Raw genomic sequence first — 23,187 nt, forward strand, 5'->3', positions numbered from 1 at the left:
CTGTGTTAGGCAGTGGTTTCTTAGACTTTACATCCAAAGTGCAACAAAAGAAAAAATAGAAAAATGGGACCTCATCAAAATGTAAAACTTTTGTGCCTTTTTCATGAAAGTAAAACAATAACCTATTTAATAGAGAAATATAAGGACATCACATATCTGATAAAGGTTTAATATCCAGAATATATAAAGAAATCCTTCAACTTAACAACAAAAAGACAAAAAATCCAATTTAAAAATGGGGAAAAGACTTAATAGATATCTCTCCAAAGAAGATAAACAAATGGCTAGAATGCACATGCAAGATGTTCAACATCATTAGGCATCAGGGAAATGCATATCAAAACCACAATGGGATACCACTTCACACACATTACAATGGCTGCTATTTTTAAACAGGAAAATTACAAGTGTTAGAGAGGATGTGGAGAAATAGGAACCCTCAATCACTGTTGGTGGCCATGTAAAATGGTGCAGCAGCTGTGAAGACAGTTTGGTGGTTCCTCAGAATATACATAGTATAGAACTACCACATGACTCGGCAATCCCACTTCTAGATATATACTCAAAAGAATTGAAAGCAGGGGCTCTAACAGATATTTTCACACTGATATTCATAGAGGTATTATTCACAATTACCGAAAGATTGAAGTAACACAAGTGTCCATCAATGAATGGATAAAGAAAATGTGTTATATCCATACAATGGACTATTACTCAGCAGTAAAAAGGAATGAAGTTCTGATATATGTGACTACATGGATGAACTCTGAAGACATCATTTTGAGTGAAAAAATCCAGACAGAAAAGGACAAATACTGTATGATCTCCCTTGATTTGAATTAATTGGAATAAGCAAACTCATAGAGTCAGAATCTAGAATATGTTACCAAGGGGTGCGGATAAGGAATGGGAAGTTAAGGCTTAAAATGTACAGGTTTCCTATTCGGAATGATGGAAATGTTTTGGTAATCGATGGTGGTGACGGTAGCACAACATTATGAATGTAATGTAGCACAACATTATGAAAGCAGTGAATTGCATATCTGAATATGATTAAAAGGGGTAATGTTAAATTGCCTATAGAATAACAGAATAAATTTAAAAAAAAATCCATGGAAATACACTGCATGAACAGTGTACCCTAAGTTAAACCATGGACCACAGTTAATAGTACAAGTATTAAAATGTTCTATAATCAATTGTAACAAATGTTCCACACCAATGCAAGGGGTTAATAATAAGGTGGTATATGGGAATCTTGTATGCATGATTGTTCTATAAACTCATAACTTCTCTAATAGAGAGAAAAAAAGAAAAAGGTCAATGAGAATCAGAGCTCATTGCATAGGTCTGGGTATCAGCAACATCTTTGGGGAACAGAAAAATGAATTTGACAACCCATTTGTCATCCCTCCAGATAAACATATGGTGACTATGTCCTGACTTCTTGATATTTTAAAGCCTGATCTTAAATAGATATTGCTCCCAAGTGTGATGCCATAAGGTTATAGCAGGGCACTCAGGCAATGCAAGGTGAAGCAACAGAACTTGGCAGAAGTTAGCAAGGAGCCTCCTGATACTCACTAAACCTAGAGCTTGAAAGGTAGGTTTTACATCCTCTTCTGGAATTTTCCAACTGAATCATACAGACTTTTTCCAGAGGCAGTTGAACATCCTGTATCTAATCTGTTGTTAAACCTATCTACTTTTAAATTTCAATTATCTTTTTCATTTCTAGAAGTTGTGTGATTTTTTCTAAATCTGCTTGCTCTTTCGCCATATTTTCAAGGCTCTCTTTCATTTATTAAATTATATTAAACATACTTACTTGATATAATAGATCTGATAATCTCAACATCTAAAAGTTTGCTGGGTCTGAATCTTCTACTGTTCCAGCTGGTTCTCACACACAATGCCTTATTTATTTGTATACTTGAATTATTTTGTTTGGGGGTGGTCATTTTGTTTGTAACATTACCTTGGGGAATTCTTTAAGGCCAAGGATGAAGGCAAATTTCTGAGTACCACTGGAAAGGATTTACACTCCCAACTGGCAGGTATCTGGAGGCACTATATGTTTGAGACCAATTTTAATGAAGTAATAGATTCTAGGATTATTTTCTTTGAAGGTCAGGGATGTGTGGCACCTGGTCATGTGAATTCAGGATGAAAACCTACGTAAGTATAGGCTTGTGGTTACAGATTCTCCGGGGAGGGGGGTTCCTCCCCAACCCAATTTGATCAGCATCAGGATCTAAGAAAGGTGGTTTTCCCTGCAGTCCTGTGGGGATAGCAGAGTTTATAGTTCTCCTTTATACTGAGAATGGAGCGCTCTGGAGTCCCTGCTTTAGGGGAAACTCCTGTTAGGCCTCCCTCTTGAGTGGGAACTAGGCTTTATCTTCTTTCCTGCTATTCTGAGGGCTGCAAAAACTGATGCTCAGATTTACCCAGTTTTGCATATGTCCTGGAGTCCAAATCTGGCTTCAGTGTTTTATGTACCTCTCTACACCCTACCTGCATGCCTGAACATTCCTTAATTTTTGTTCCACTCACACATAAAATTATTTTATCCAACATATAAAAAGTTATTTTCAGCAATTTATCCTTTTTATAATTTGACAACCCTCTACTTCCGTTCTTTGTTAACAACCTTCATTGCTTTGTTTTCTATGTATATAAGTAATACAAGTTTGTTGTAGAAAAAACAGAAAGTAAAATAAAGCAAAAAGGAGATAAAAGAAATTATGTTCAATTCCTATCATTCAGAAAAAAACAGTTAGCATTTTCATATATGTTTTTTCTTGGATTTTCTTGAAACATATAGGTTTATATTTCTATTTATAATTATACTTATACTTGTAGTAGGTTGCCATAAGAAATAACCCTGTTGGGAGTCAAGACAAGGGTTGAGGAAAGTTAAGTTTGCTTAAGAACTGTCAAGTTATTTTCAAGGATGTCCTGGACTTGGGTGTAGTCTTGATCAGGGGATCTTTGTATCTTGATTTGGAGGTGAGGGAAACATGGGGGACTGGGTTGCAATCCCAACAGTGCTCTTTCAGGATGTGACCTCAGACTCTCATGGGGTATTTGGGTGTTTCCACAACTGTTGAAGATATCTGCTGATGTTGAATGGGGATGCTGTGTATAGGCCTCTGCAGTTGGGTTCCAGGTGAACTGAGGGTTGCTTCTCAGTGTATGGGAGGGTGGAGGGTTGTGACTTGAGCATGACTTGAGACTTTCAGAGTAAGCAGTCTCGTGGCCACGTGGCCTATAAGAGTGTGAGTCTGCAATCCTTCATCCCACCTTCTTCCACTCCTATCCTGCCATCTAGTTGCTACACACCCTGCCCAAGCCTGTGCCATTGGCCAGGACTGTTCCAGCTCAGTAGTGCAGCTTTGCAACAGTGGAATACACTTGGGAATTGAGTTTTGTCTCTATGGAGATTGTCTGACAAGTCAGTATTTCCAATGTATCTAATGTCATTTTAAAACAGGAAAGAGATGATGTAATGTTTGCTTTATAATATTTTTTGTCACTTAGCAAAATATCATGAGCACCCCCTCCTGCCACCTGCAAGCTCTCCTTGCATCATGCATCCACTCATGCTCCCCTGTTCCCTTCTGCTGGTGCCTATAAACATGGTTGATTCTCTACCATTCTTAAAACAAACAGACAAACAAACAACCACCACCAGCCAGCCAAAACTCTCCCTTGAAACTGGATGTGCCCTCCTAGTATCTCTCTCTTCTCTTCCCTCTACAGGAAATTCCTCAAATCACTGAATTTACCTTCTCACCACATGTTTACTGCTCTACTCAACACTGACTGGCTTTTTCCACCACTGTTGCATGGACACAGCTTTCCCAGGATCATCCTTGATTTTCTAACTGTCCAACCCAATGGCCATTTCATGCCATTTGATAATGGGGACCCCTTTTCCCTTCTGCCTGCTTGAAACTTTCTCCTTCCTTAGGGTATTGTGGGGAGGAGGAGGTCAATATGCTTGACTGATACTCAGTCTCTATCCCTACCTCTTTCTAGAGTGAATGAATTAGAGAGTGTTTCTTCCTCTTCAATTTTTGGAAGAATTTGAGTGATTGGTATTAATTCTTCTTGGAACATTTGGTAGAATTCACTTCTGAAGCCATCTGTTTCTGGGCTTTTCTTTGTTGGGAGGTTTTTTTTTAATGCAACTTTATTGAAATATACTCATAATCCATCCAAAGTGTGCAATCACTGGCTCACAGTATCATCACACACTTGTGCATTCATCACCACAATCAATTTCAGAACATTTTCATTACTCCAAAAAGAGATATACAAATGAAAAAGAAAATGCAAAACATGCCATACCCCTTATCCCATCCTAATATTGACCCCAGTATTAATGTTGTACATTTATTAATGTTAATAAAAGAATATTAAGATATTAGTGCTAACTGTAGTCCATAGTTTGCAATAGGTACATTTTCCCCATGTACAACTCTATTATTGACTCCTTATAATAATGTTTCACATATGTTCTAGTTCATGAAAGAACTTTTTTATATTTGTATTGTTAATCATGGTCATCATCCACCACAAGATTCACTGTGTTATACATTCCCATGTTTTAACCTCCGGCTTTCCTTCTGATGACATACATGACTGTTAAACTTCCCCTTTTCCACTACATTCATCCACAGTTCAGCACTGTTAATTATACTCACAATAACATGGTACATCACCTCTATCCATTTTCAAGCAGTTAAGTTTGACCTAGTTAAAAATTCTGCACATATTAAACAACTTATCCCCATTCTCCAGCCTCATTCTATCTCCTGGTAACCTATATTTTAGATTTTATGTCTATAAGTTTACATATAATTAGTTCATATTAGTGAGATCATACAATATTTGTCCTTTTGTGTCTGGCATTTCACTCAACATAATGTCCTCAAAGTTCATCCATGTTGTCTGTTAGGAGATTTTTGAACTGATTCAATCTCTTTACTTGATAATTGGTGTGTTGAGATCTTATGTTTCTTCTAGAGTCATTGCAGGTTGTTTGTGTGTTTCTAGGAATTTGCCCATTTCATTCCAGGTTTTCTTAATTTGTTGGCACATGGTTGTTCATAGCATCCTCTTAAGATCCTTTTTATTTCGGTGGAGTCGGTAGTAATGTCTCCCCTCTCATTTCTGATTTTATTTATTTGCATCTTCATCTTTTCAAAGAACCAACTTTTGGTTTTATTAATGCTCTCCATTGTTATTTTATTCTCTATTTCATTATTTCTGCTCTAATAGTTGTTATTTCTTTCCTTCTGCTTGCTTTGGGTTTAGTTTGCTATTCCTTTTCTAAGTCCTCTAGGTGTGAAGTTAGGTCTTTGATTTTAAGCTCTTTCTTCTTTTTTTTAATGTGAGCAGTTAGGGCTATACATTTCCTTCTCAGCACTGTCTTCAGTGCATCCCATAAGTTTTGAAAATGTTGTATTCTTATTTTCATTCATCTCAAGATATTTACTGATTTCCCTTGCAATTTCTTTTTGATCCACTGATTTTTATAAGTGTGTTATTTTTACTTCCATATATTTGTGGATTTTCCAGTTCTCTGCCTGTTACTGATTTCCACCTTCATTCCATTATGGTCAAAGAAGATGCTCTATATGATTTCAGACTTTTAAAATTTGTTGAGAGTTGTTTTGTGACCCAAGATGTGGTCTATCCTGGAGAATGATCCATGGGCACTTGAGAAGAATGTACATCCTGCTCTTTTGAGGTACAATGTTCTGTATAAGTCTGTTAGGTCTAGTTCATTTATTGTATCATTCAAGTTCTCTGTTTCCTTATTGATCTTCTGTCTAGATGTTCTATCTATTGATAGTGATGTATTGAAATCCCCAACTATTATTGTATTGGTGCTTATTTCTCCCTTCAGTTTTGCCAGTGTTGGCCTCATGTATTTTGGGGCACCATGGTTAGGTGCATAAATATTTATGATTGTTATTCTTCTTGGTGGATTGACCATTTTATTAATATATAGTATCCTTCTTTGTCTCTTTTAACAGCTGTTGACTTCAAGTCTATTTTGTCCTATATTAGTATAGCTACCCCAGACCCTTTTTGGTTACTATTTTTATGGACTATCTTTTTCCATCCTTTCACTTTCAACCTATTTGGGTCTTTAGGTCTAAGGTGAGTCTCTTGTAAATAACATTTGGTTGGATCATTTTTTTTTTTTTAATCTTTTCTGCCAAACTATGCCTTTTAATTTAAACCATTAACATTCAGTGATATTAGTGTAAAGGCAGTACTTCAGCCTTTTTTCCTTTGGTTTTTATATGTCATATCTTTTTTCTCTCTCTCTTTTCCTTTATTGCAAACTCCTTTTCTGTATATTTGATCTTTTTTTCTTTTATATTGCATTTTTATTTTGCAAGAAAATAAATTATACAACTTAAAAAATAAAATCCAAAAATTAAGCAGTTCATCAAAATATTTCAGCCTACTGCATACAGAAACTGCTACTATTTAAAATTGTACAGCATTATCATATCAGTATGTAGTGGCACACATTCACAATCGTATATATCATACGAGGATAGATTACAACTTAGGAACTCAAATTTGTTCAACACTCCAGACGACATATAGTGTAGATGACAGGAAAGCTCTCATATGTTTATTTCACAAACACGACCTTGGAAGAATTTATAAGATAGCATCCCAGTCATTTACACAAAAATAGAAAACTAGCTTGAATTTTAGATAGCAAATCTTTGTGTAAAAGAAGCCAATCTTTCATGCAAATTGAATTTTTAGAATCTGCCCTAAAAGCAGGGCTAATGACTTCCTACTGCAAATAATGCAAAATTATTTTTAACTACTCAGGTCATATTTTGTATTATATTTAATAAAAAGTCAAAGTAAGAAAGTTAACAATTCATTTTGGAAATTTTAACCTCGTATAAGAGCAAGAAATTTAAATTAACAGGTTGACAGAACTCAGGGACCCCCTTCAATGAATGTAAAAATTGGAAGACTTCAGAATTTACTTCAAGATCTTCATTATATCATTAGAACAATAATGTTTTAATATTTATCTTGATGTAAGCATTAAAATTGTTCTTTTTTTTACTTTGTAAATTTTGTTTCACGTCTACTTATTCTGGCAATGGCAACAAAGGTTAACAATATCCAGATGGCTCAATCTTTAAATTAGAAGATGAGTTTTCAAAGCTTAAATTAACCTCTGAAGCATCCTGTTGCCATACTACTAGTGAAAATATATATATTATATTTTTTTGTTTGGACTCTCTCCCATTAACCATGTCAGGTTTCATCCCTGCTCACGTAGCACTAATTATAAGTGCATACTGGAGAAAGGGATTTAACAAAGGGTGCTAAATTGTGATTCTGTAATCTTCAGCAAGTTTCTGGTAAGATTTTTTTTCCAGATTCTTCTTTTTTTAATTAGCAAATCTATAGTTAAACATATTTAAAGAAAATTTAACAATGGTATAGGCATCTTACTAACAAAGTTGTTTTCAGAAACACCAAAAAGTAGTTAAATTTTTGTATACATAACAAAAAAAAGACGAAAATTATAATTCTACAGTATTTGCTGCTATTCTGTCACACAGAGTGCAAGTAGGACATAATTAGCGATTAAACAATTTATAAAATTTAACAGAAAACTTTGCTATGGATTAAGTTACCCACTTTCATATTAAATTTGCCTTTGCAAATCAAAACATCATGGCTCCCATTCTTAAATTAAGTGACCAAAAAGATTAGAAATTCCAAAAAAGTGCTCAAAAAATGATGGATTAAAACCTACAACAAACCTTAAGTTTTTTAAATTGGCCGATAATTTTACCCAACTGTTTTTTCCTTTGGCATTCTTGTAATGGAACTAGAAAATATACCAATATCAAACTATCTTTTAAATATAAGGGCCACTATTATTATAAAATTATATTCCTAAATTTCAAATTTATCCATTAGCTGTCATTTTAATTAGAAAAAACAATGAGCACTAATTTTAGTTTAATTCTGAACAGCATGAGGACAAATGCTACCTTAAAGATGAAGTGTAACATTTCTAATTTAGAAACAAAATCCCGTCTTCCTATGAGTTTCACAAAAAACATTTGACTATAACCTGCAAAACCAAAAATGTTTTAAATTTGCTTTCCTTCCTTTCAGCATGCAGCTCACAAAGCATCTTGACATTGGGGACATATTTCAAGAAATGCTTTTGAAAGCACTCAGCTAATAAAATAATACTTTATGCTTTTCAGGGCTCAAGCACTCCATTTCCTACTATCTCGAAACCATATTTTAAAAACATTACTTAATATCAAAACAAGTGATGATTTGCAAGAAAACTGGAAATTTGCACCACAATGAATAAAAATCCATGTTGAGCCATTCTTTCCCAATAGGGAATAAGTTTCCTCTTTTAAGCTGCTGATGTCTTCAATTCCTAAAACTTCTTTAACTCTGGGTATTCAGTTGCCAGCAACTCTTAAATTGCTACTTCGGATTGACTAAAAGGAGCAAGGTAAGTGTTGCCTTCTGAACATTTTAAAAATGTTTATTTTTAAAAATGTTTATTTTTAAAATATATAAATATATATGTACATGTATTTGGCAAGTTTACTGCCCATATTAAGATTGCAACAATTTTGCTTATGCATTTCTAGTTATTTTCTGCTGTAGTTGCCCTCTTCCTTCTAGGTGAATGATACTTTATTATTACTTTTTAAAAGAGAATGTCTTCCCTTACAGAAACCTGAGGCTATAATCCCTAATCATGAGTTTTTAAAATACCAAAATATTTCTATGCTACAGATTAAGAGATCAGTTACATAACTGTATTACATCAGAGCAGGAGATTTCTGTATTGTTTTTAGCAAATTTAGATATGGCATAATATTAGATATATAAATATTAAATGTGATAACAAACACATTTAATATATTCATTTTGCTATTTTGACTCTGCAATCATAATGACCTGTATCATAAATTTTTTAAACTGAAGCAACAATTAATATAGCTTCACTTTTTCAAAACAAATTTTCCAGCCACATGAGATTAAGAAAAAAAAAAACAAAACTCCTTATCATGTAACAGCAAACAACTAGAACAGCAGTACCCTGCTTAAAAGAAAACCAACAATTTTAAATTCAAAATATTTAATACCATTTTTAGGTCACCATTAAAATCCAGTTATCAAACTGAAGCATGTTTGAACAATTTGATGCTATTAAATACTTATCTTCTCACCTACATCTACTTTCTCCCAATGTTATGTAGACCAATTCACTCGTTTGATCAAAAGAAACCAAGAGTGCAATGTCTAGTTCTAATTGCATTCTTAAAAACAAAAGATAACAGCATTTTTCAGTGCATGAATATCCAAAAATCCCTTCTTGTGCAAGTACATTTTTTAAGACAGGAAAAACTTGATCTTCTGTAATGCATCTGACTGATCTCTTTCTCATCTGTTTCTGCATATTTAAAAAATACTGTCTTTGTGGTTACTCTGTGGTTTGAATTACACAACTTGTATCTATAACCTACTAATCTACTAACTTAGCTTCAATAACATACATGTTCCTGCTCCCATATCCCTGTTTATTGTTTTTGTCCCACATTATCTCTTTATATTATGTGTGTCCATTATCAGGAAATATGCTTTTTTCTTGTTCAATTGTATTTTGACTGTTATAGGAATTAACATTGTATATTGTATGTTGAGGATCAGTACCATTGGGTTTTGCATTTACCCTTTCAGTTAACTTTACTGAAGATCTTCATTTCTTCACACTACTACAAACCACTCTTTCCTGTCTTTTCCTCTTAACCTGTAGAACTCCCTTTAGTCATTCTTTTTTTTTTTTATCATCATTTTATTGAGATATATTCACATACCACGCAGTCATACAAAACAAATCGTACTTTCGATTGTTTACAGTACCATTACATAGTTGTACATTCATTACCTAAATCAATCCCTGACACCTTCATTAGCACACACACAAAAATAACAAGAATAATAATTAGAGTGAAAAAGAGCAATTGAAGTAAAAAAGAACACTGGGTACCTTTGTCTGTTTGTTTCCTTCCCCTATTTTTCTACTGATCCATCCCTAAACTAGACAAAGTGGAGTGTGGTCCTTATGGCTTTCCCAATCCCATTGTCACCCCTCATAAGCTACATTTTTATACAACTGTCTTCGAGATTCATGGGTTCTGGGTTGTAGTTTGATAGTTTCAGGTATCCACCACCAGCTACCCCAATTCTTTAGAACCTAAAAAGGGTTGTCTAAAGTGTGCGTAAGAGTGCCCACCAGAGTGACCTCTCGGCTCCTTTTGGAATCTCTCTGCCACTGAAGCTTATTTCATTTCCTTTCACATCCCCCTTTTGGTCAAGAAGATGTTCTCCGTCCCACGGTGCCGGGTCTACATTCCTCCCCGGGAGTCATATTCCACGTTGCCAGGGAGATTCACTCCCCTGGGTGTCTGATCCCACATAGGGGGGAGGGCAGTGATTTCATCTTTCAAGTTGGCTTAGCCAGAGAGAGAGGGTCACATCTGAGCAACAAAGAGGCATTCAGGAGGAGACTCTTAGGCACAAATATAGGGAGGCCTAGCCTCTCCTTTGCAGCAACCGTCTTCCCAAGGGTAAAACTTATGGTAGAGGGCTCAACCCATCAAACCACCAGTCCCCTATGTCTGTGGTCATGTTAGCAACCATGGAGGTGGGGTAGGCGAATACCCCTGCATTCTCCACAGGCTCCTCAAGGGGGCAGTACATCTTTTTTTTTTTTCACTTGTTTTTCTTTTCTATTTTTTTTTTTTAACTTTCCCTTCTTTTTTAAATCAACTGTATGAAAAAAAGAGTTAAAAAGAAAACAAACATACAATAAAAGAACATTTCAAAGAGACCATAACAAGGGAGTAAGAAAAAGACAACTAACCTAAGATAACTGCTTAACTTCCAACATGTTCCTACTTTACCCCAAAAAAGTTACCTAATATATCAACATTTCTGTGAACTTGTTCCTACTATATCCATCAGAAATTAACAGACCATAGTCATTTCTGGGCATCCCGAGAACGTTAAATAGCTTATCTGTTCTTCTTGGATTATTGTTCCCCCTTCCTTAATTGCTCTCTACTGCTAGTTCCCCAACATTCTACATTATAAACCATTTGTTTTACATTTTTCAAAGTTCACATTAGTGGTAGCATATAATATTTCTCTTTTTGTGCCTGGCTTATTTCGCTCAGCATTATGTCTTCAAGGTTCATCCATGTTGTCATATGTTTCACCAGATCGTTCCTTCTTACTGCCGCGTAGTATTCCATCGTGTGTATATACCACATTTTATTTATCCACTCATCTGTTGAAGGACATTTGGGTTGTTTCCATCTCTTGGCAATTGTGAATAATGCTGCTATGAACATTGGCGTGCAGATATCTGTTCGTGTCACTGCTTTCCGATCTTCCGGGTATATACCGAGAAGTGCAATCCTGGATCGAATGGTAGCTCTATATCTAGTTTTCTAACGAACTGCCAGACTGACTTCCAGAGTGGCTGAACCATTATACAGTCCCACCAACAATGAATAAGAGTTCCAATATCTCCACATCCCCTCCAGCATTTGTAGTTTCCTGTTTGTTTAATGGCAGCCATTCTAACCGGTGTTAGATGGTATCTCATTGTGGTCTTAATTTGCATCTCTCTAATAGCTAGTGAAGCTGAACATTTTTTTATGTGTTTCTTGGCCATTTGTATTTCCTCTTCAGAGAACTGTCTTTTCATATCTTTTGCCCATTTTATAATTGGGCTGTCTGTACTACTGTCATTGAGTTGTAGGATTTCTTTATATATGCAAGATATCAGTCTTTTGTCAGATACATGGTTTCCAAAAATTTTTTCCCATTGAGTTGGCTGCCTCTTTACCTTTTTGAGAAATTCCTTTGAGGTGCAGAAACTTCTAAGCTTGAGGAGTTCCCATTTATCTATTTTCTCTTTTGTTGCTTGTGCTTTGGGTGTAAAGTCTAGGAAGTGGCTGCCTAATACAAGGTCTTGAAGATGTTTTCCTACATTATCTTCTAGGAGTTTTATGGTACTTTCTTTTATATTGAGATCTTTGGTCCATTTTGAGTTAATTTTTGTATAGGGTGTGAGGTAGGGGTCCTCTTTCATTCTTTTGGATATGGATATCCAACTCTCCCAGCCCCATTTGTTGAAAAGACCATTATGATTCAGTTCAGTGACTTTGGGGGCCTTATCAAAGATCAGTCGGCCATAGATCTGAGGGTCAATCTCTGAATTCTCAATTCAATTCCATTGATCTATATGTCTATCTTTGTGCCAGTACCATGCTGTTTTGGCAACTGTGGCTTTATAATAAGCTTCAAAGTCAGGGAGTGTAAGTCCTCCCACTTCGTTTTTCTTTTTTAGAGTGTCTTTAGCAATTCGAGGCATCTTCCCTTTCCAAATAAATTTGATAACTAGCTTTTCCAAGTCTGCAAAGTAGGTTGTTGGAATTTTGATTGGGATTGCATTGAATCTGTAGATGAGTTTGGGTAGAATTGACATCTTAATGACATTTAGTCTTCCTATCCATGAACATGGAATATTTTTCCATCTTTTAAGGCCCCTTCTATTTCTTTTAGTAGAGTTATGTAGTTTTCTTTGTATAGGTCTTTTACATCTTTGGTTAAGTTTATTCCTAGGTACTTGATTTTTTTAGTTGCTATTGAAAATGATATCTTTTTCTTGAGTGTCTCTTCAGTTTGTTCATTTCTAGCATATAGGAACATTACTGACTTATGTGCATTAACCTTGTATCCCGCTACTTTGCTAAATTTGTTTATTAGCTCTAGTAGCTGTATCATCGATTTCTCAGGGTTTTCTAGATATAAGATCATATCATCTGCAAACAATGACAGTTTTACTTCTTCTTTTCCAATTTGGATGCCTTTTATTTCTTTGTCTTGCCGGATTACCCTGGCTAGCACTTCCAGCACAATGTTGAATCACAGTGGTGACAGCGGGCATCCTTGTCTTGTTCCTGATCTTAGAGGGAAGGCTTTCAGTCTCTCACCATTGAGTACTATGCTGGCTGTGGGTTTTTCATATATGCTCTTTATCATGTTGAGGAAGTTTCCTTCAATTCCTACCTTTTGAAGTGTTTTTATCAAAAAGGGATGTTGGATTTTGTCAAATGCTTTTTCAGCATCTATTGAGATGATCAATTGATTTTTCCCTTTCGAGTTTTTAATGTGTTGTAGTACATTGATTGTTTTTCTTATGTTGAACCATCCTTGCATGCCTGGAATGAACCCCACTTGGTCATGGTGTATGATTTTTTTAATGTGTCTTTGGATTCAACTTGCAAGTATTTTGTTGAGGATTTTTGCATCTATATTCATTAGGGTGATTGGCTGGTAGTTTTCCTTTTTTGTAGCATCTTTGCCTGGTTTTGGTATTAGATTGATGTTAGCTTCATAAAATGAGTTAGGTAGTGTTCCATTTTCTTCAATGTTTTGAAAGAGTTTGAGTAAGATTGGTGTCAGTTCTTTCTGGAAAGTTTGGTAGAATTCCCCTGTGAAGCCATCTGGCTCTGGGCATTTATTTGTGGGAAGATTTTTGATGACTGATTGGATCTCTTTGCTTGTGATGGGTTGGTTGAGGTCTTCTATTTCTTCTCTGGTCAGTCTAGGTTGTTCATATGTTTCCAGGAAATTGTCCATTTCTTCTACATTGTCCAGTTTGTTGCCATACAGTTGTTCATAATATCCTCGTATAATTTTTTTAATTTCTTCAGGATCTGCAGTTATGTCACCTTTTTCATTCATTATTTTGTTTATATGGGTCTTCTCTCTTTTTGATTTTGTCAGTCTAGCTAGGGGCTTGTCAATCTTGTTGATCTTCTCAAAGAACCAACTTTTGGTGATATTTATCCTCTCTATTGTTTTTTTGTTCTCTATGTCATTTATTTCTGCTTTAATCCTTGTTATTTCTTTTCTTGTACTTGGTTTAGGATTGGTTTGCTGTTCATTTTCTAGCTTCTTCAGTTGATCCATTAGTTCTTTGATTTTGGCTCTTTCTTCCTTTTTAATATATGCGTTTAGTGCTATAAATTTCCCCCTTAGCACTGCTTTTGCTGCATCCCATAGGTTTTGGTATGTTGTGTTCTCATTTTCATTCGTCTCTATATATTTAGCAATTTCTCTTGCTATTTCTTCTTTAACCCACTGATTGTTTAGGAGTGTGTTGTTTAACCTCCAGGTATTTGTGAATTTTCTAAGTCTCTGATGGTTATTGACTTCTAATTGTATTCCATTGTGGTCAGAGAATGTGCTTTGAATAATTTCGATCTTTTTAAATTTATTGAGGCTTGTTTTATGTCCCAGCATATGATCTATTCTGGAGAAAGTTCCGTGAGCACTAGAAAAGTACGTGTATCCTGGTGATTTGGGATGTAATGTCCTGTATATGTCTGTTAAATCTAATTCATTTATCAGATTGTTCAGGTTTTCAATTTCCTTATTGGTCTTCTGTCTGGTTGATCTATCTATAGGAGAGAGTGATGTGTTGAAGTCTCCCACAATTATTGTGGAAACATCAATTGCTTCCTTTAGTTTTGCCAGTGTTTCTCTCATGTATTTTGTGGCACCTTGATTGGGTGCATAGACATTTACGATTGTTATTTCTTGTTGCTGAATTGCCCCTTTTATTAGTATGTAGTGGCCTTCTTTGTCTCTCAAAACATCCCTGCATTTGAAGTCTATTTTATCTGAGATTAATATTGCTACACCTGCTTTCTTTTGGCTGTAGCTTGCATGAAATATTTTTTTCCATCCTTTCACTTTCAGTTTCTTTGTGTCCCTGTGTCTAAGATGAGTCTCTTGTATGCAACATATTGATGGTTCATTTTTTTTTATCCATTCTGTGAATCTATATCTTTTAATTGGGGAGTTTAATCCATTTACATTCAATGTTATAACCGTGAAGGCATTTCTTGAATCGGCCATCTTATCCTTTGGTTTATGTTTGCCATATTTTTCCCTCTCTCTATTAATATCCTTTATTGTACCCATACCAAATCTCTTTAGTACTGAACCTTTCTCCAAGCCTCTCTGTCCTGTCTTTGTTTCTCTGTCTGTAGGGCTCCCTTTAGTATCTCCAGTAGGGCAGGTCTCTTGTTAGCAACTTCTCTCAGCATTTGTTTGTCTGTGAAAAATTTAAGCTCTCCCTCAAATTTGAAGGAGAGCTTTGCTGGATAAAGTATTCTTGGCTGGAAATTTTTCTCACTCAGAATTTTAAATATATCGTGACACTGCCGTCTTGCCTCCATGGTGGCTGCTGAGTAGTCACTACTTAGTCTTATGCTGTTTCCTTTGTATGTGGTGAATTGCTTTTCTCTTGCTGCTTTCAGAACTTGCTCCTTCTCTTCTGTGTTTGACAGTGTGATCAGTATATGTCTCGGAGTGGGTTTATTTGGATTTATTCTATTTGGAGTTCGCTGAGCATTTATGATTTGTGTATTTATGTTGTTTAGAAGATTTGGGAAGTTTTCCCCAACAATTTCTTTGAATACTCTTCCTAGACCTTTACCCTTTTCTTCCCCTTCTGGGACACCAATGAGTCTTATATTTGGACGTTTCATATTATCTATCATATCCCTGAGGTCCATTTCGAGTTTTTCAATTTTTTTCCCCATTCTTTCTTTTATGCTTTCATTTTCCATTCTGTCATCTTCCAGGTCACTGATTCGTTGTTCAACTTCCTCTAGTCTTGTACTATGAGTGTCCAGAATCTTTTTAATTTGGTCAACAGTTTCTTTAATTTCCATAAGATCATCCATTTTTTTATTTAGTCTTGCAATGTCTTCTTTATGCTCTTCTAGAGTCTTCTTGATTTCCTTTATATCCCGTACTATGGTCTCATTGTTCATCTTTAGTTCTTTGAGTAGCTGCTCTAGGTGCTGTGTCTCTTCTGGTCTTTTGATTTGGGTGCTTGGGCTTGGGTTATCCATATTGTCTGGTTTTTTCATATGCTTTATAATTTTCTGTTGTTTTTGGCCTCGTGGCATTTGCTGAACTTGATAGGGTTCTTTTAGGGTTTGTAGACCTATTGAAGTCCTTATCTCTAATTTATCAGATCTACAGCTTCGTGGAATACACTTTCTATAACTAACCAGCAGGTGGCGTCCACGAGCCACCTGTTATCCACAAGCCAGTTCTCCCCTGCTTAGCCTTTTTGGTGAGTGGGAGAGTGAGTCTTGTGGGGTCCAATTGGTGTACCAAGCTTGCGTGTGTAGTTGGTGTTGCCTGCCCTGTATGTGGGGCGTGTTTCTGGGCAGTCAGGGAGGGGTGGTGGCCCTAACAATCAAATCTCCCTGGTGATCCTAGAGTTTTAAAGCTGCTGCAATAGTCTAATCCTTCAGTTCAGTCCTGCCACAGTTTGTCTCTGCCACTGACCCACAAGTCCTTGGTATTGGCGTATGGCTCCTGAGACTTGCAAGTGGGCCCCTCTTCCAGGCTGTGCACCCCGGGTCCTCTGTTGAGGGATGACTGTGCTATGTCACAGGTGAGTGCCGTCCCCTCAGGGCAGTTCTGGGCTGCTGGGCTGTGTAGGGAGGCTCCCAGTCTGCTCAAATGATGGCTGAATGGGGCTTTGTTAATTCACACTGCTCCACCTTCCCACCTCTGGGACAATCAGCTGAGGTTGCAGGGAAGGCTAATGTCCACGCCCAGTTTTGTGGTGTGTGCCTGTTATTTGAAGCATTTCCGTCACACTGGGTTGTCAGGGGCAGTTCTGGGCTATGGGGCTGGCGATGGGCAGGAGTGTTTCCTGTCCACCAGGATGGTGGCTGTGAGCGGACACCCCCCTTTTCTTGGGAAGTTGTGGTGTTTAGTGAATTTTCTCAGCCACTGGATTATTGCCTTTTGTCTCAGAGCTCTCTTAGTTCTGCTCTTGACTTGACGTGCCCAAATTGAAAGTCTTTGAAGCTTTCTGTATTGGGCTTCTTAGAGTAATTGTTTTAGAAAAAGAAAAAAGGATTAAAAAAAAAAAAAAAAAAAGGACCCTCCTCAGAGATCTAATGGGTTATTGAAATGCTAATAGACAAAGCAACCAGGGCCATTAAGGAAAGGTCCACAGGGCAGAGAGATCAGCTTTTCTTCGGGATTTGCATATGCATCTCAAGGTCTGAGCTCCGCCCTTCCCCTTTCTGTGTTCACCAGAACTCCAAAAATCCTCCACTTTTATTTTGGAGTTTTTCGTGTTGTTTTTTTTTTTTTTCTATGCCTGTCTCCTCTCTGCTGGGCTGGCTGCTCTCAGATTCTCTGGTGTCTGGTCTCAGTCTATCTATGGTTGGAGTTTGGATCAGTAGAATGAGTTTCCGATAAGGGCTGCCACTGCAGTTCTCCCTTCTCCTTCCCGGAGCTGACAGCCCCTCCTCCCACGGGACTGAGCCTGGCAGGGAGGGGCGCGGGTCCCCTGGCCGCAAAAACTTACAGATTTCGCTGATCTCAGCAGTTCGACATTTTCATGAGTGTTGTATGAAGTATGCCCAAAGACAGATTGCTCTGTGGTGTCCAGTCCACGCAGTTCCTGGCTTTCTACCTACTTTCCTGGAGGAGTAACTAAAACATACAGCTCACCAGTCTACCATCTTGCCCCGCCTCTTCCCTTTAGTCATTCTTGTAGGGCAGGTCTTTTTTTGATGAATTCTCTCAGTTTCTGTTTAATTAAACTCTCTCTTATTTTTCAAGGGCAGTTTTGCCGGATAAAGAATTTGGGGCTGGCAGTTTTCCTCTTTCAGTATCTTAAATGTATCATACTACTGCCTTCTTGCCTCCATGGTTTCTGATGAGAAATCAGCATTTAGTCTTATTGAGGATCCTTTGTATGTGATGAATCATCTTTCTCTTGCTGCTTTCAGAATCTTCTTTTTATCTTTGGCATTTGATATTCTGATTAATGTGTGTCTCAGAGTAGGTCTATTAGGGTTTATCCTGTTTGGAATATGTTGCACTTCTTGGACATGTGTATTTATGTCTTTCATAAGAGCTGGGAAATTTTCAGCTATTATTTCCTCAGATATTCTTTCTGTCCCTTTTCCTTTCTCTTCTCTTTCTGGGACACCCACGATGCATATGTTTGTGCATTTCATGCTGTCAGTAAAATTCCTGAGACATTGCTCAATTTTTTCTATTCATTTCTCTGTTCTTCTGACTGTATGATTTCGATTGTTCTGTCTTCTAGTTTGCATATTCTTTCTTCTGCCTGTTCAAATCTGCTGTTGCATTCCCGTAGGGTATTTTTAATCTCTATTATTGCAACTTTCATCCCCTTAATTTCTGTTATATTTCTTTTTATGCTTTCAAATTCTTCTTAATATCCTCTAATTCTTTATGCATATTTTACTTCTACTCCTTGAGTTGATTTAGGAAATTTGTTTGAATGTTTTTGATTAGTTGTTCCAAATTCTATGTCTCCTCTGAAGTTTTAGTTTGTTCCCTTTACTGAGTCATAGCTTCCTTTTTCTTATTATGGCTTGTAATTTTTTGCTGATTTCTGGGCATCTGATTATCGAGTAGATCAGGTTTCACTTTGCTCTGTCACTTGCTCATGGCAACAGAGCACTTTATCTCTCTGAAACAATTTTTTCTTATCAGTAAAATGCAGATAACATAGTACTTATGTCAGGGCTGTCATGAAGATGAATGTGGGGAGAAAGCAAATAGAAGTGGTTGTTTTCATAATCCTTCCATTTTGTTTCAACTGCCCCCCACCTCCCAGGAAGCCATCCACTGGTTGCATAGCCCAATGGTGCTGTCTGCTTACTTGTCTGCCCTGTCTGAGTTCCCCCCAGGCCTGGGATCCATTTGGATCCACCTCACCAGGGCTGTACTGGTTTGTATATATCATGTCCCCCCAAGTCATATTCTTTAATGCAGTCTTGTTGGGGGCAGATTTATTAGTCTTTTGATTAGGGTGGAAACTTTTGATTGAGTGTTTCCATGGAGATTTGACTCATCCAACTGTGGGTGATACTTTTGATTAGATTATTTGCAAGGAGGTGTGGCCCCACCCATTCAGGGTGGGTCTTGATCAATTCACTGGAGTATTTGAGAAGCTAAGAGCTGACACAGACCCAGATGCTTGCTGATTCTTAGAGATGCTTGGAGATGTGGACAGAAGGATGTTTGGAGATGTTAAGATAAGAGATGAAGCCCAGGATTTGCCCCAGAGATGTTAAGAGAGGGACCCGGATGCTTAGAGAGAAATGCCCTGGGAGAACAAGCAAGGGCACACAGGAGTTGAGAGAGAGGAGCTAAGAGAAACCCAGAGACATTTTGGAGAAAGCCGTTTTGAAACACAACCCAGGAGCAAGGGAACAGCAGACACCAGCCATGTGCCTTCCCAGCTGACAGAGGTGTTCCGGATGCCGTTGGCAGCTCTTCAGTGAAGGTATCCTCTTGTTGATGCCTTAGTTTGGATACTTTTATGGCCTTAGGACTGTAAATTTGTAACCAAATACCCCCTACCCCCAACCCCCCTTTATAAAAGCCAGTCCATTTCTGAAATTTTAAATAATGGCAGCATTAGCAAACCCGAACAAGGGCCAAGGTCTGAGTGGCAACTCATCGCGGGGAATTGAACTTAACCTATGAGAATGTTCAACCAAAGGAGGAACACGCGGCCGCCTTCTAGGGGGTGGAGCCAATGCCACCACAAGTGGCAACCGCCCACCTAAATCTAATCCGGGAGAACCTGCTCATTCATTCAAATGAGCATCCTGATCTGCCCAGGAGGGAAGGGGAGCGAATGGCTTTATAATAAAGGGCCGTGTGAGTAACAGAGATAGACTGTGGAGCAGGAGAGTGGGCGCTGGTACCCAAGGAGACAGGCACCGCAGGGACATGTGAGTGGAGGCAGCAGGAAGAGACCATCTCGATGGCAGGGATACAGTGAAGAGGAAATAACTGTGTCGGGTGCACTCGAAGGGCAGGGGGAAAGACCACCTTGCTGGGGGGAGGGGAGAAGGGAGAAGGAAGAAACCGTTTGGGCCCAGCCACTAAATCGGAGGGTCCCGGACGTGCTCCTGGTGCCCTACTTTCTCGGGCGGCCACTGTGTGCACATCAGTGTGGCTCGATCCAAGGCCTGTTCCTACCCTCAAACTTTTCTTTCTGACAAAGCTTAGGGGAGTGGGCAGTAGACCCAGGGTTCGACCCCTCCTCTGGTTTTGGCATTTGGAACAGGATTTAAAGACTGCGGTGTTTGGGTAGGGTGGGGTTGGGACGAGGGGTTCCCTGCACAATAGTCAAAGGTGTCTTCTGAGGCTCTAAATGTGCAGGGACCAAACCTGGGCCCTCAACACCACAATCTTGTCCGCTCTTCCCATCATTTGCATCCATCCCTGTTGGTGTCACATTTCACCCTCACCTCGGCCCTGGGGACCACAGTAAACCCTGCAAGGCACCCCACTCTGACGCTGGCTGCTCAAACGGCTCCATGTTTATCCTTTGAGAAACAGAATTCAACAGACAGCATTAAGGACGCATAAGGGAGAGTGGAAGAGAGCAAGTTGTCTCCATCAGTTGCTTATAAACTAGTGCACATCATCTGATCATATGTGACCTCGTGGTTCCAGTCTGCAAAATGGGAACTGTGCTCCGTAGGGGGTAGTTTCGAGGAGTTAATGATTTTGAGAGCAGTTCCCAGTTTCCTGAGGCGCAGGTGTCTGGGGAGTGCAAAATGACCTTCGAAAAGGAACGGTGAGGGATGCTCTCCTTAAGGGAAGCAGCAGTGTCCCGGCCACACTTCATTCCATGAGAACCACAAACCAGGGTGCCCAGCGCATCCCAGTGGCGGCGCTTTCGTCCTGTCCTGCCCCCACGCGACTCCTGGGCCAGCGGGTCATCCTCCCAAGCTGCGAGAGGCCAAGCCCGGACAGAAGCTAAAATAACTCGGATCTATCCGCGCTCGCTGGCTGCTTGCTCAGCAGTTTGCAGCACTGTTGGCTTCATCCTCACAAGGACCTTGTGAGGTAGCATTAAAGCCCTATCGTGTATATGGTGAGACAGACTCGAAAAGGTTGCCGGACCACCCAAGAACATCAGCTGGGAGCAGGAGAGGATTCAAGCCCAGGGCTCTGTCAGGATCCAAAGCCAGAGCTCTAAAGTGTAAAATATCCAAGGCCTCCCTTTCCGAGAAACTGTCACCGCGCACCTCGCGTCTCCGCTCAGGCTCAGGGCTGGTCAGCGCGCAGAGCCGGCAGACCCGGTTTGGGGAGAGCTGTACCCGGTGAATAGGCGGGCCCATTCCCAGGAGACTCCCTGCCTTCTTGCCCAGTCTCTGGCACCTGCTGGTCTTTCGGCTGCGAGCAAAGACAGAAATGGAAACAATTTTTCTCCCGCCCCGCAGACTCCCACCCCACCCGCCTCCAGCGGCTCTTCTAGAGGGCTCGGGTCGCACTCACCGGCGCGCTGTGCCCAGGCTGCTCCTGCGGTGCCACACGCCTCCCGCGGGGCGCGATCCCGCACCCTGGGTCCGCCGGGAGGCGGCGGTACCAGACGGGGCGGGGCGCTCTGTCCAATCTGCGGCCGCCTCTCTGCCGGGTCGCGGAATTAGGAAACCACGCATTGCGCCAGACCCGGCGGAGGCGCGGCGGAGAGAGATGGGAGGAGAGCGGGAGCCGCGGCTAGGCCGTGGTTGGAATGGGGCGCGGTTCCCCCCGCAGACCCTTCCCGGGCCTTTCTCCCGCAGTCTCGTAGTGGGCTGCGGTCACCGTGGGGACATCTGGGGAGGCCCGGGTGGCGTCCGGCCGTGGCGCGCGCGGCAGTCAGTTCTCGCCCCTCCCCGCATTCTAGCTCATGCCCCCAGCCCTGGGCTCCTCGGCGAGCCATAGCTGGGGGGGAGGGCAAACCTTTTAGCAAGAGGGACAATTAAAGAAAACAAAACATTTCCAGGCCAAACTTCTTTTTTTTTTCATTCGAAACGAAAAATTCTGAGTTCTGCAGGGTGGGAGGTTGCTACGGCTAAGATGACCCACTTTATTCAGTGGAAGAACGTCAGGGAGAAAATAGGCGCCGCGGCGAGTCATTTGGCCGCGTTGTTTGAGAAGCGGAGAGGCGGATTCTGTTTCACCCGGGATAGCTGCTTACTCCCGGCAGCCGGCAGCAGCCAGCGGCAGCGCATTTCGTCCTGGAAACGCCTAGCGGTGGTGTGTGTGTGTGTGTGTGTGTGTGTGTGTGTGTGTGTGTGTGTGTGTGTGTGTGTGTGTGTGTGTGTGTGTGTGTGTGTGTGTGTGTGTGTGTGTGTGTGTGTGTGTGTGTGTGTGTGTGTGTGTGTGTGTGTGTGTGTGTGTGTGTGTGTGTGTGTGTGTGTGTGTGTGTGTGTGTTGCCCGCAGGTGGGGGTTTCCTGGGAGCGGGGGCTGGAGGGAGGTCATTGTATTCACGGGGAGCCAGAGCCCAGGAGCCCAGGCTCTCTTCTCGGCTTGCGACGCGCGAGGGCAGGGCGCTGGCACCTCCCCTTCCTAGTCCCCCCGCAGGCCGAGCATTCCCACCCGCGAGCTCCAGGGAGGAGCTTGGGTGCTGCCCGGACCCGGGGATATTACACTAAGCCTCCCCTGTGACGCCGTACTGAGGAGGAGATCCTCCCTCACCCTCCCTGCCGTATCAGGTGTCTTTTTGGTAGGTACTAGGTAGAATTCCTTCACCTGTGTTCTTCACGCTCCACAGAAACCTTACACAAAAGAAAATCTACTCTGAGATAGACTTTAATGCAACAAATATCAGAAATGTTACGTATGTAGTTTAAGACTTCTGACAAATGAAAACACTCGGCTATTCACTACCCAGGCAAGATATAGAACATTTCCTTTATCCCAGAAAGTTCCCTCACGCTCCTTTGCAGTCAGTTCTCCATCCCCCATGCCCCCCACCCTGGCCCCAGACAACCACATACCTGATTTCAATCACTACACTCTTGTCTTTCCTAGAATTTCGTCTAAGTAGAATCCTACAGTATGTGGTATTTTGAAATTCATCCATGTTCTATCAGTTCTTCATCATTGCTGAGTAGCATTCCACTGTGTGTAAATACCACTGTTTGTTTAACCATTTGGACACTGGTGGAGGACTGGGGAAGGGTGGGCTGGGCTGG

The 23,187-nt window shown here is 39.9% G+C and overlaps 1 protein-coding gene across 3 annotated transcripts in view; it reads right to left on the reverse strand.

Annotated features, from left to right (window-relative positions):
- The window catches only part of PIGZ (phosphatidylinositol glycan anchor biosynthesis class Z), a 46,968-nt gene extending 25,402 nt beyond the window's left edge, over positions 1-21,566 (reverse strand). The window contains exon 1 of one of the 3 annotated variants that reach the window (XM_037837762.1): positions 21,502-21,566. The gene's annotated coding sequence lies outside the window, so the exon portion shown is untranslated. The remainder of the gene's footprint in view (positions 1-21,501) is intronic. The other 2 variants (XM_037837760.1, XM_037837766.1) reach the window with 2 other exon arrangements.
- Positions 21,567-23,187: the final 1,621 nt, after the last annotated feature.

This window comes from Choloepus didactylus, chromosome 1 (genome assembly GCF_015220235.1).
Source record: "Choloepus didactylus isolate mChoDid1 chromosome 1, mChoDid1.pri, whole genome shotgun sequence".
In the NCBI taxonomy this organism is placed as follows: Eukaryota; Metazoa; Chordata; class Mammalia; order Pilosa; family Megalonychidae; genus Choloepus; species Choloepus didactylus.